A 13618-nucleotide genomic window follows, 5' to 3' on the forward strand; every position below is an offset into this window, starting at 1 on the left:
GCCGAACCGAGCATCAGGGGCTACTGTCTATGCGATAACATTTTTATATGTTTTGAACACATACCTCAAAGCCTGTTAACAGACTTGTATAGGCTTCTGTCAGCCCGCTCTTGGTGGACTGAACCTTTTGAATCACCATACTCATAACAGTGCGGTGTTCCTCGTCGATGGAGGCGCCGTTAAGCGCCTCCAGCAAATTGTCCGGCGCCTCTGGATGGACGGAGGTCGCCGGCGGTGTAGGCTTGCCCTTCTTATGAAGGTGCCGTCTGTCGGACTCTGGAACCGCTGGTGGTTCCAGAGCAGTGTTCGGCCCGGGGCCGGACTTAGACCCCTCCGGGGCTTTACCCCCTTTGGGCCTGGAATCCAGGAGGTCGCCTTAAGGCGCCTCCAGGACCACCTCCTCCTGGTTCAGTCCCCTTCGGGACCCCACCTCGGCGTCATCCGCAGGGAGAGGGGAGGAGGCCGTCAGAAGTGAAGCGCTGTTCACATCCGACGAATTCAGGGAGCCGCTCGACGAATCACCGAGCTGAGCTCTGGGCGGACTGCATGATTAAAATTTAGCGTTAGACATTACCAAATAATAGAGGAGCGCCATGAGTCATTCGGGTAACCGGACACTTATGATTTTGCTAGGGGCTTGACCCTGGATGGCCATTCCTCCCTGCCGTCTTCGGCATCGGAGGCGTAGTCCGGCAGAAGGGTCTTCCCCTTCTTGGACCCTCCGGCCTCCCCAGTTGGGGCGGCCTTCCTTTTCTTTCCTCCCCCCGTTGGAGGGGGAGAGGCTTCTTCTTCTTCCTCCTCCTCGTCTTCTTAGGCGGAGGGTGCGTCGGGGTTGCCGGGCGATGAATCCGACACCACCAGGCGCCGGGAGCTCTTTCGAGTCCCTGTGACCTTCTTCTTGGCCTTCTTCTCCGGCACCACGTGAGGTGCCGGAACCAGCAGCCTCGTCAATCGGGCGTCCGCTGGATCTTCTGGTAAGGGAGCCAGACAGCTAACCTGTCCGGACTTCTTCAGCCAGTCCTGTCAAAGGTAGGGGAGTTTAGATCCCGCATAGAGTCATACTATGAAAGAAAAAAGTCCCGTAAAGGGTAGAATAACTTACCTCGTTGGCCCGACGCCGCGAGCTGAATCTGCGATCTTCGATAGCGGATGCGGGGGCCTCTGCGCCCTTAAATAGCACCTTCCAGGCATCTTCGTACGTAGTATCGAAGAGCCCGCTCAAGGCTTGGTGTTGTGCCGGATCGAACTCCCACAATTTGAAGGCCCGTTGTTGGCATGGAAGGACCCGGCGGATAATCATGACCTGGACTATGTTGACGAGCTTGAGGTTCTTGCTGGCCAGCTTTTTGACGCAGGTTTGGAGTCCGGTCAGCTCTTCCGAATCTCCCCTTGTTAAGCCCGTCTCTTTCCAGGAGGTGAGCCGTTGGGAAAGCCAGATCGGAATTCGGGGGCCGCTTCCCATTTGGGGTCGCATGGCTCGGTGATGTAGAACCACCCTGATTTCCATCCTTTTATTGTCTCCACGAAAGAGCCCTCGAGCCATAGGACGTTGGCCATCCGGCCCACCATGGCACCTCCGCACTCCGCTTGGCAGCCGCTCACCACTTTTGGCTTGACATTAAAAGTCTTCAGCCATAAGCCGAAGTGGGGCTGGATGCAGAGGAAGGCCTCAGACACGATGATGAACGCCGAGATGTTGAGGATAAAGTTCGGGGCCAGACCGTGGAAATCCAGGCCGTAATAGAACATGAGACCCCGGACGAACGGGTGAGGAGGAAAACCCAGTCCACGGAGGAAATGAGGGAGAAAGACAACCCTCTCATGAGGCCTGGGGGTAGGGATGAGTTTCCCCGCATCTAGAAGCCGGTGCGTGATGTCGTCAGACAAGTATCCGGCCGTCCTCAACTTTTTGATTTGCCCCTCCGTGACAGAGGAGGCCATCCATCTACCTCCCGCTCCGGACATGATTGGAGTAGGTTGAGGTGGGAAGTGCGGGCTTGGGCATTGGAGCTCGAGCGCGCAGGGACGAATAAGCAAAGGAGGAAAAAGGCATGAATGGAAAGGGCGGATTCTTATCCCCTTATATGGGCGGCCAAAACTATGAGCCCCCACCGGCCTAATAAAACTCGCTTATCTCCCAAAGCGCCGCGGTTAATGGCGCGGTTGGGTTACCCACGCCCGTATTGATGAGAATCCTGGAATAAGGGGACACGATCTCTTCTTTGACAAGACGTGCCAAGGAAACTGCCTCGCTAAACGCGCTGAGGTGGAACGGTAAAATGAATAAAAGCCTGGCCGTGGCGTGAGGTCACGCTACGGAATACGTCAGTAGATTAGATTGGTGCAAATGTTATTCTCTCTATGGTGGCATGTGGAACTTATTTTGCAGAGTCGGACACTATCCTGGTGTTCAACATCTTCTATGAAGTATTCGGAGGAGGAACCTGCCTTGCAATGCCGAAGACAACCCGCTACTGAGGGAGTCCTGGATTAGGGGGTGTCCGGATGGCCGGACTATGACCTTTGGCCGGACTCCCGGACTATGAAGATACAAGATTGAAGACTCCGTCCCGTGTCCGGATGGGACTTTCCTTGGTGTGGAAGGCAAGCTTGGCGATATGATATGAAGATCTCCTCCCATTGTAACCGACTCTGTGTAACCCTAGCCCTCTCCGGTGTCTATATAAACCGGAGAGTTTTTAGTCCGTAGGACAAACAACAATCATACCATAGGCTAGCTTTTAGGGTTTAGCCTCTCTGATCTCATGGTAGATCAACTCTTGTAATACCCATACCATCGATATTAATCAAGCAGGAGTAGGGTTTTACCTCCACCGAGAGGGCCCGAACCTGGGTAAAAACATCATGTCCCTTGTCTCCTGATACCATCCGCCTAGACACATAGTTCGGGACCCCCTACCCGACATTCGCCGGTTTTGACACCGACACCAACGCTGCGCCGCGGCAGCTTCAGCTCCTGCTATCTTCCCCAGATTAATGCCGCGCCTGCCCTTCTTCTCCCTCAAGTCAAGCATCTCGACCTCTTCGACGTTCTCATCTCGAACAAGGCTATGGAGCACCTACTCCGCAACTGTACTGCACTCGAGTACTTTCGTCTTGAGTAGATCCACGGGTTCATTAGCCTCCACATCGCCTCGACGAATCTCCGATGGATTTATGTGTCTTGCTGGCCCCGCAACAAGACATCAATTGGGAAGCGATCACTCCAGCTGTTCCATGTTATGGTCATTGAGAATGCGCCTTTCCTTGAGAGATTTCTTGTATCAGATCTAGAAAGTCCAAAAAAAATCAGGGTCATTGACGCGCCGAAATTGACTGCGTTGGTGTACTCGTCTGCCAAATTCTCTGAACTCTTTATTGGATCCGTAATCATTTAGGTACATCACTCATCTTCTTCTCCGTCTTCTTGAAATTCACACTTTTTAATTTCTTCTTGATGTATTTACGACCGTCTTCCAGAAAATGATTCCCACAAGCTTGACCCAGTCCATGCGCACAGTGAAGATCTTGGTACTAAAATCTATCGGCCCCAATCTAGATCAAGTTGTTGGATTCCTTACATGCTTTCCGTGCATGGAGAAGCTACTCATCAAGGTGAAACTTCTTTCCTATTAGTAAACGGTAATCACAATGTAGCTCAATTTTTTCATAATTTTCCCAAATTACGATGACAAGTGTAGTGTTCAAAACTGCATCTACGCACTACACCGAAAGAAATGTTTTTAGTATTTTTTTCTCACCTAATCACCTGCATCGTTTTTATGTTGTACTACTATAGTAGCCTAGGCTAGTCATAGTGGAAAGTAACTTAGACTACTCCAGTAACTCTATGGTTACCCTAAGAGCAAGTACTGCCTCCGTCCTGGTTTACTCTTCCAATTTTGTAGTATCAAAATTTGACCATAGATTTAACTGACAAAATGTTAATGCATGTCACTAAGAACTATATCGTCAGATTCGTATTTGAACATAATTTAATTGGTGTAATTTTTAGTGACATGCATTGGCATTTTCTTAGGTAAATCTATGGTCAAAATTTTATACTAAATACGAGGTACTATTCCCTCCGTCCCAAAATTCTTGTCTTACATTTGTTTAGATACAGATGTATCTAACACTAAAATGTAACTAGATACATCCGTATTTAGACAAATTTAAGACAAGAATTTTGGGACGGAGGGAGTACAAAAGTGGGCTATGTAGGCCAAAACACGTGCCAAATTCAGTTGTGATGCATTTGGCATCGATGCCCCTCCATTGCTCACCTGGTGCCCCAATCTGGATCACCTGCTTTGCTCCAGTGCCAAATTAACTCACACAATGAAAAAAACACTGCATGGGAGAGAGAGAGAGAGGACCGAGGCAATAAAAAAACACTTGTTTGGGAGAGTGAGAGGCTTGTGTAGTTGGTTTGATTGAGTTGTTTATACATGTGGGTCTGTGTGCACAGCGGTGCCAACTCTCTCACATCGCGAGAGCGGTGCCAAAATCTTTTGATTTGACATCGATGCGTATTATGTGGCATACTTTTGCGAAATATGGCATCGGCCACATAGTGGAAGGAAACAAATTCCCAAGCTCTTCACGTGCTCCTAGTTAAATGAGAGGAAACATAAAGAGAGAGAGAGTGAAAAAATATCACTAGCCAGCCAACCCTATCGTATGAGCGAATGATATTGGTACCTCTTGATGACACGACAATCTTATACAGCCAGCTGCTCTAATATGTTCTCTTCTTTTGCAGATAAAAAAGACCTGAAAGTGAAAAATGTGCTACACTATAACAATCTCATCGAATGCCTTGATCTCCATCTTATAGAAATTGATTTGATCGACTACCGAGGCAGCACATCTGAGATTAAGTTGGCCAGATTCTTTGTTTTGTAGGCAAGTGTGCTCAAGGTAATGAGGTTTGGCATTCTCTACCGCAACAATGAATGGCGTGCTGATCACCGCAAGCGTCTAAGCCTAAATGATAAAGTCTCCGCAGAAGCTGAATTTGTTTTTGAAAAATCAAGTGGCCAGAGACTCGAAAACTTATTTGCCCATGAGTGACTTGTTAGGGCGGTGGATTTTAGTTTGTACGATAATGCTGCATCCACCTAAAGTAACGAAAGTTCTTACGTAAACTTCCTAGTAATTCCCTCTTTGTAGGTGCAACATTACTCCTAACATTTGTAATATCAGTTTGAAACTTGTAATATTGTCGTTTCCTATTCCTGCGTTTTCAAAATCCTGCGAATCAAACAGGTCCTAAGTTGGTGATGATATTGTGCCTCCCATCTTTCACCAATAGTCATCGGATCTAGATCTAACGCATACAAACCAAACTTCTCCATTTTTGCAAAAAGATGCCCGCACTTGTTCCCTATTTACAAACAACTCCTTGTCTCTCACAATCAGCCTTATCTCCTCCCCACTACATCTAGAAGGCCGTGGAAAAATCTAGCGCGATGGCCGCTGCCGGCGCCGTCCACCCCCAATCTTGGTGTTCTGTTCAATGCACGGGCATCTACGCACAGGAAATTATGTCGAACATGGCTAGTTGTAAGCAGGCTAGCTCTACAGCCATGATGATAGTGACTGCAGACGGTGAGGCTGACTATGGTATGCCGAACACGGCGCCTATACTCAGGTGTCATCTCCGGCGCAGGGTCTTGTCACTTCACTGTGAGGAGCAACACGTAATAATTTGACCAACAGGTAGTATAGTGCTAGTACTCCTACTACATTGGTAGTACTACTTCTAGTACTAGTAGCACCACCGTCTAGATTTAGGAGTACTACCACGTCCATCTGGATTTTAGTATTTGACTAGCAATATCTAGTAATGCATGTCACAAAAAATGTACTACTCCCTCTGTAAATAAATACATGGTGTATTGTTTTATTCCTATCGGCGAGAGAACTTAATGTCTTTTTGCTAACTAATAGGATTACATGCAATGAACTAAACACTGCATGTCATGTTTGGTAGTCTCAAGTTATTGAAAGCATGCACGGCCCACATCTCTCATTGGTTGATATGTCACGAAATAAGAAATGAGGAGGGAGTTAATGTACCGTGCCTAAGTGTTTTGGGTTTATTTGGTTTTCGTAAGGTGACTTACACAACATTTTTGTTTACATGCATTAACATTTTATTAGTTAAATCAAAGGTCAAAACTTGGCGCAAAATGCAAAGGGGACCAATAAACCAGTAAACATCAAACTTCTCTTGTTTGGCTCCAACTAGAGTTCCGGTTAGATGACTATACTACACCGGCACGGAGGGGGATGCGACTTCATTGACTTACTACAACTGCCTTTGGGTGAATGACACGTGGGCCAAACGGGTGGCTGGCCCACCTATCATACAGCCAAAGGCAGGTGCAGTAGAGGGCCGAGGAGTACTACGAAATCCTACGCACCTACGCATGCTAACCAAGGGCAAGAGTGATCACTCGAATCGCAAGATCAGTTGACTAGAAGCTAAGCTAGACCCATGGAGGCGATGAGCACGAGCATCAACCGGCTGTGCCAGATGGTCCACGATGCCGGCCTGTGGCCCGGCACCAAGGAACGTCTCCAGGTATTGCTTGAGGCCGCCAGGGCGAGGGGCCGCTTGGACGACAGCTTCATCTCCTTGTTCGACGAGGTCCTCGTCGGTTTCCTCGACAAGTTCACCATCGTCAAGAAGCTCGCAGATGACTTTGACGTACGCCTCCAGCTGACGCGCCCAGGCTCTGCAATGCCCGCCACCCTCAACAACCACTATGGTGACAAACTCTTCGACGCACTGGTGGCCCTGTGACTCCCCGCCGTCGTGCCGGAGAATGTCCACCTCAAGGTCGCGCTCGCTGCGCAGCTCCTGGCGCAGCAAGACACCATCGGCATAATCACCATCTTACCTTTCGCATCAACATCATAATTTTCATACCTACTCCATGCATGAACAGCGTCAGAACCAAACTTCTCATTACTCTAGGCAAAATTGTTATTTTCTAGCTATCGGTCGTGCCATGGAGCAGAACCAAATTTTACAAGTTATGAGTTCAAAAGGCAAAGTCTGCCGTGTTCGCGTCGCACCCCCACACGGTTAGTCCGGCACGCCGCTCAAGGGGGAATGCGTGTGGTGTTGCATTTTCACTTACAAGTGGGACCGCAGTTGAGCAAACTGACTATCGGCAAACCCCCACCCCGCCCACCGCGTGATGGCTGAGAAAACAGGAGGGACAAGAGATGGCTGTAGCACAGACTCCAAGAAAATTGGTGTCGGATGGGACTCGTGTGGGTGGCATGTGTCGTACTGCTAGACGTGAATGCTAGTTATGGCCCATGCCACCCCATTATATCGAGCCTATATGGAGGTGCTGGTTACGTAGAACAAATTTCCTGGAGTCTGTGCTTAGCCCTCCTCTATGTCTCTTCTCAGCCAGCCAGCGGACGCGTGGAGCCCATCGTCTGTTTTCTCACATGCAGTTCCACATGTCAGTGAAAACGCAAGAGGACCCACTGAACCTGCACATCTTTCACCTCGACGTGCTGGTGATGAAAAACAAATCCAATAAAGATCTTCTGTGGCCGCTTTTGGAGTTACTCAAGAGTAATAAGATTCTATTTACAGTTTAAACGAAGATGCACATCACGTGGCTTCAACTACCACTCTATTTTCTTGCATGACACGACCTGGATGCTGGATGTCCCACGTGTCGGCAAAAGAAGGAAGAACCCGACCAAATCTTCGGTTGTGCTCTCGGATTAGACTAGTTGTGCTAACTTAAATTTTTTATTGTGTACCCCCTCTGTTCCAAAATACTTGACATCCATTTGTCCAAAAATGGATGTACCTATATACTAAAACATGTCTAGATACATCTATATTTTGACAAATAGAAGGCATCTATTGTGGAACGGAGGGAGTAGAATGGATGCAAGTTTTGGTATTGGGAATAAGAGTACATCGATATATTGATAGAGCGCAATTTAGTAGATGTTCTAGCACTTTTAGCTAGCATAGAGGCTAGAAATGAGACTAGTACACTTGTTGACACTCGTACTAGAATAGAGGCTAGACATGAGACTAGATGCGAGGAAGCAACGTCTACTTCTTTACACTCGAAGAAGAAAGAAGCACGCACGATCGAGCCTCCGCAGATCAACAATGAATGCATCGAGAAGGCACTAATCGAACTTACAGGAGCAGTTATGGAAGTTGGATATCTTCTAAAATGTATTCTTGTGGTTCTTGTTTTCTTTGGTCTTGCTTTTCTAGTCAAAATTATCGTTGGAGTTCATGCAAAATGGAGGTGCATTTGGGGTCGTGTGTTGGAGTTGGCCTTACAAGTGGGACCGCAGTTGAGGAAACCGACTATCGGCAAACCCCCACCTCGCCAGTTGCGTGATTGCTGAAGTTAGAGAAACGACGAGGTTGAAGAGATTGCTCTAGCACGGACTCCAAGAAATATGGTGTCAAACGGATGTCGTGCTGGTGGCGTGTGCCATACTCCTGGACGTGAATGCTTGTTCTGGCCCATGCCACCCTACTACTCCTACTACTTATATAGTACTCCTACTAGTAGTATCGAGGATTCGAGGTGCTGGTTACATACAGCGAACACATTAACATATGGCTACAGTAAAAACACCCACCCGACGCGCGAAGCATGTGAAGCTAGTACAAATAGTGTACTACTATTGTTGATTGGCCTCATCCGATAACCTGTTGCAATGCACGTACAATTATGTATTCAGAAAATATATTTTTTGCCTCGTCGCACCACTCACTCAGAGAAGCGGCTCGAAAGCCGTTCTTAAATTTAGTAAGTTTATCACAGGCATATCATTTTATTACATACAATAGGTCATCAACCCACATCGACAATGAGGATACATTATAAATACTAAAGTTTTCACCACACAACAAATAACAAGCAATGAAATGAACTTCAACTCAACCAATCGTCGGTGTTGGAAACACTTGCTTTGAACCACAAGTGATTCTCTGGGAAGGGCCATCCATTGTCGATCTCGAGACCAACACAGGACTGATCATCAGGCTGAAGCGGCCTACTATATCAGTACAAGGGTAGGGAACCACCCAAATGTCTGAGGTATAGATACGGTTGCTTCTCATAAATGGTACTAGTAACGTTGTGTCAACAGCAGTTGGATTGCCTTTCACCATCATTGGATAGTTTTGTCCAAGGAAGAACGATTTTTCTCCAAGACTATCAATTCTGTACCAGGGAGAAGGTGTTGGCACTAGCACACTAGTATCCACCCCGAATACCATGCAACGGGTGTTGGAATAGGTCCGAAGAGTGCGACCATGGGAGGCTACACCTGCTTCCTTAGTAGTAACATCATCAGTGGGCTGTATACACACAAGTGATCCATCGGAATTAGATGCCAGGCGCCACTGAGTATATGGGCGTTGCTCATCCTCATGCTTGTGATCATCACCATCATCATCTCACCCTTGGTTATAAAAAATTTCAAGTATAGGTGGTGGAATGTTCACAGAACCTTGGAAACACAAGAAGAAGGTTAATTAGTAAAGGGAAACTTGCTAACCCGCATGCATGTGGATGAAACAATTATAATTACGGTGGAAGATAAACGTACCGAAACTACGAGGATCCCATGCAAAAACAGTGCCATGAGTGGTGGAAGCAAACACAAGGCCCTCGTATTGAATTGCATCACAGTACTCATCCGTGTACAGAAACTGATATTTGAGCAATATTCATCCAGCCGAACCACGAAGGACGGCAACAAGCTTGGTGAAGATAGCAACAACTACATAGTTCTTATAATTCCAAGAGCGGTTGGGAACTCGACAAATTGCTATATTCCATAGAAGATAGTCACCATGATCGTATTTGAACGTGCGTAGAATACCGGTGTGCTAAACTTCTGGGCAGTCTGCTGAGATTTTTGGAAGTGGAACCCGGTGACGAGTGTACACATTCACAAGTTACCACTCGCAGTTGGACCCAATATAAACAAGCCAATCTCCATTTGCGCCTGCCCAAGCCTTACCCTCAAGCGATGGCATCTTAACATCATACGTGTCATTATCAAGCGGCGTCAACTTGCACCAGGCGAGGGCTCCGTCGTCCCCGCGCCAGTCATCAAGGTCACGGCAAAGAAGATAGGGGAGATCAAACTGCTCCTTGACCCTTGGGTTCCTTGTAATGATGTTATTAGTTGAGTCAAGAATGGTCTTGAATGAACCTGCCATGCTAGCTGAGGTGATGACGTCGCATGATACGTCTCCAACGTATCTATAATTTTTTATTGTTCCATGCTATTATATTACCCCTTTTGGATGTTTATGGGCTTTATTTTACACATTTATATCATTTTTGGTACTAACCTACTAACCGGAGGCCCAGCCCGTATTGCTGTCAATTTGCCTATTTCAGTATTTCGAAGAAAAGGAATATCAAACGGAGTCCAAACGGAATGAAACCTTCAGGAGAATGATTTTTGGAACGAATGTGATCCAGAGGACTTGGAGGGCAAGTCAAGAAGTAATCGAGGCGGCCAGGAGATAGGAGGGCGCGCCCACCCCTCCTAGGCGCGCCCCTGTCTCCTGGGCCCCTCGAGCAGCCACCGACGTACTTCTTCCTCCTATATATACCTACGTACCCCAAAAACATCCAGGGAGCCTTCGAAACACAATTTCCACCGCCGTAACCTTCTGTATCCATGAGATCCCATCTTGGAGCCTTCGCCGGCGCTCCATCGGAGGGGGAATCGACCATGGAGGGCTTCTACATCAACACCATAGCCCCTCCGATGAGTTGTGAGTAGTTTACCATAGACCTTCGGGTCCATAGTTATTAGCTACATGGCTTCTACTCTCTTTTTGGATCTCAATACAATGTTCTCCCCCTCTCTTGTGGAGATCTATTCGATGTAAACTCTTTTTGCGGTGTGTTTGTCGAGATCCGATGAATTGTGGGTTTATGATCAAGTTTATCTATGAGAAATATTTGAATCTTGTCTGAATTCTTTTATGTATGATTGAGTTATCTTTGCAAGTCTCTTCGAATTATCAGTTTGGTTTGGCCTACTAGATTGATCTTTTTTGCCATGGGAGAAGTGCTTAGCTTTGGGTTCAATCTTGCGGTGTCCTTTCCCAGTGACAGCAGGGGCAGCAAGGCACATATTGTATTGTTGCCATCGAGGATAAAAAGATGGGGTTTATCCATCTACATCATGTCATCTTTCTTCATGTGTTACTCTGTTCTTATGAACTTAATACTCTAGATGCATCCTGGATAGCGGTCGATATGTGGAGTAATAGTAGTAGATGAAGGCAGGAGTCCGTCTACTTGTCACGAACGTGATGCCTATATACATGATCATGCCTAGATAATCTCATAATTATTCGCTTTTCTATCAATTGCTCGACAGTAATTTGTTCACCCACCGTAATACTTATGCTATCTTGAGAGAAGCCTCTAGTGAAACCTATGGCCCCAGGGTCTATCTTTTATCATATTAGCTTTCAATCTACTTTTATTTGCATCTATATTATAAAATACCATAAATATATTTATCTTATCATACTATCTCTATCAGATCTCACTTTCGCAAGTGGCCGTGAAGGGATTGACAACCCCTTTATTGCGTTGGTTGTGAGTTCTTTGTTTGTTTGTGTAGGTGCGTGGGACTTTTGAGGAGCCTCCTACTGGATTGATACCTTGGTTCTCAAAAACTGAGGGAAATACTTACGCTACTATTGCTGCATCACATTTTCCTCTTCAAGGAAAACCAACGCAAGCTCAAGACGTAGCAAGAAGGATTTCTGGCGCCGTTGCCGGGGAGGCTTCCACCAATTCAAGTCAAGATTCGACCTCCCGCCAACGTGCGATTTCTGGCGCCTTTGCCGGGGAGGTCTTCGCTCAAGTCAAGACATACCAAGTACCCATCACAAACTCATCTCCCTCGCATTTACATTATTTGCCATTTGCCTCTCATTTTCCTCTCCCCCACTTCACCCTTGCCGTTTTATTTGCCCTCTCTTTCCCAATCTCTCTCTCTCTCTCTCTCTCTCTCTCTCTCTCTCTCTCTCTCTTTCGCTTGCCTTTTTTTGCTTGTGTGTTGGATTACTTGTTGCCATGGCGCAAGATAATACCAAATTGTGTGATTTCTCCAATACCAATAATAATAATTTCCTTAGTACTCCGATTGCTCCTCTTAATGATGTTGAGTCTTGTGAAATCAATACCACTTTGCTGAATCTTGTTATGAAAGATCAATTTGCCGGCCTTCCTAGTGAAGATGTCGCTACTCATCTAAACAACTTTGTTGATTTGTGTGATATGCAAAAGAAGAAAGATACAAATAATGATATTGTTAAATTGAAGTTATTTCCGTTTTCACTTAGAGATCGTGCTAAAGTTTGGTTTTTGTCTTTGCCTAAAAATAGTATTGATTCTTGGAACAAGTGCAAAGATGCTTTTATCTCTAAGTATTTTCCTCCCGCTAAGATTATCACTCTTAGAAATGATATTATGAATTTTAAACAACTTGATCATGAGCATGTTTCCCAATCTTGGGAAAGAATGAAATTGATGATTCACAATTGCCCTACTCATGGTTTGAATTTATGGATGATCATGCAAAAAAATTATGCCGGTTTGAACTTTGCTTCTAGAAATCTTTTAGATTCGGCCGCGGGAGGCACGTTTATGGAAATCACATTAGGAGATGCTACAAAACTTCTTGATAATACTATGGCTAATTATTCTCAATGGCACACCGAAAGATCTTCTAGTAAAAAAGTGCATGCTATAGAAGAAATCAATGTTTTGAGTGGAAAGATGGATGAACTTATGAAGTTGTTTGCTACTAGAAATACTCCTCTTGATCCCAATGATATGTCTTTGTCTACTTTTATTGATAATAATAATGAATCTATGGACGTGAATTTTGTTGGTAGGAATAGCTTTGGAAACAATGCTTATAGAGGAAACTTCAATTCTAGACCGTTCCCTAGTAATTCCTCTAATAACTATGGAAATTCCTACAATAATTCTTATGGTAATTTTAATAAGATGGCCTCTGATCTTGAGAATAGTGTGAAAGAATTTATGATTTCTCAAAAGACTTTTAATGCTTTGCTTGAATAAAAATTGCTCAAAGTTGATGATTTGGCTAGGAACGTTGATAGACTTTCGCTTGATGTTGATTCTCTTAAACTTAGATCTACTCCTCCTAAGCATGATATCAATGAGTCTCTCAAAGCAATGAGAATTTCCATTGATGAGTGCAAGGAAAGAACCGCTAGATTGCATGCTAAGAAAGATTACTTTGTAAAGGCGTGTTCTTCTAGTTTCAATGAAAATAATGATGAAGATCTTAAAGTTATTGATGTGTCTCCTATTAGATCTTTGTTTTGCAATATGAATCTTGATAATAATGGGACTGGAGATGAGTCAACTTTAGTTAGAAGGCGTCCCAAGAATTCGGAGTTTTTAGATCTTGATGCTAAATTTGGTAAAAGTGGGATTGGAGAGGTCATGGCTTTAAATAGTATTGAACCCACTATCTCGGATTTCAAGGAATTTGATTATGATAATTGTTCTTTAGAAAGTTGAAT

This window comes from Triticum dicoccoides, chromosome 1B, assembly GCF_002162155.2.
Source record: "Triticum dicoccoides isolate Atlit2015 ecotype Zavitan chromosome 1B, WEW_v2.0, whole genome shotgun sequence".
NCBI classification, from domain to species: domain Eukaryota; kingdom Viridiplantae; phylum Streptophyta; class Magnoliopsida; order Poales; family Poaceae; genus Triticum; species Triticum dicoccoides.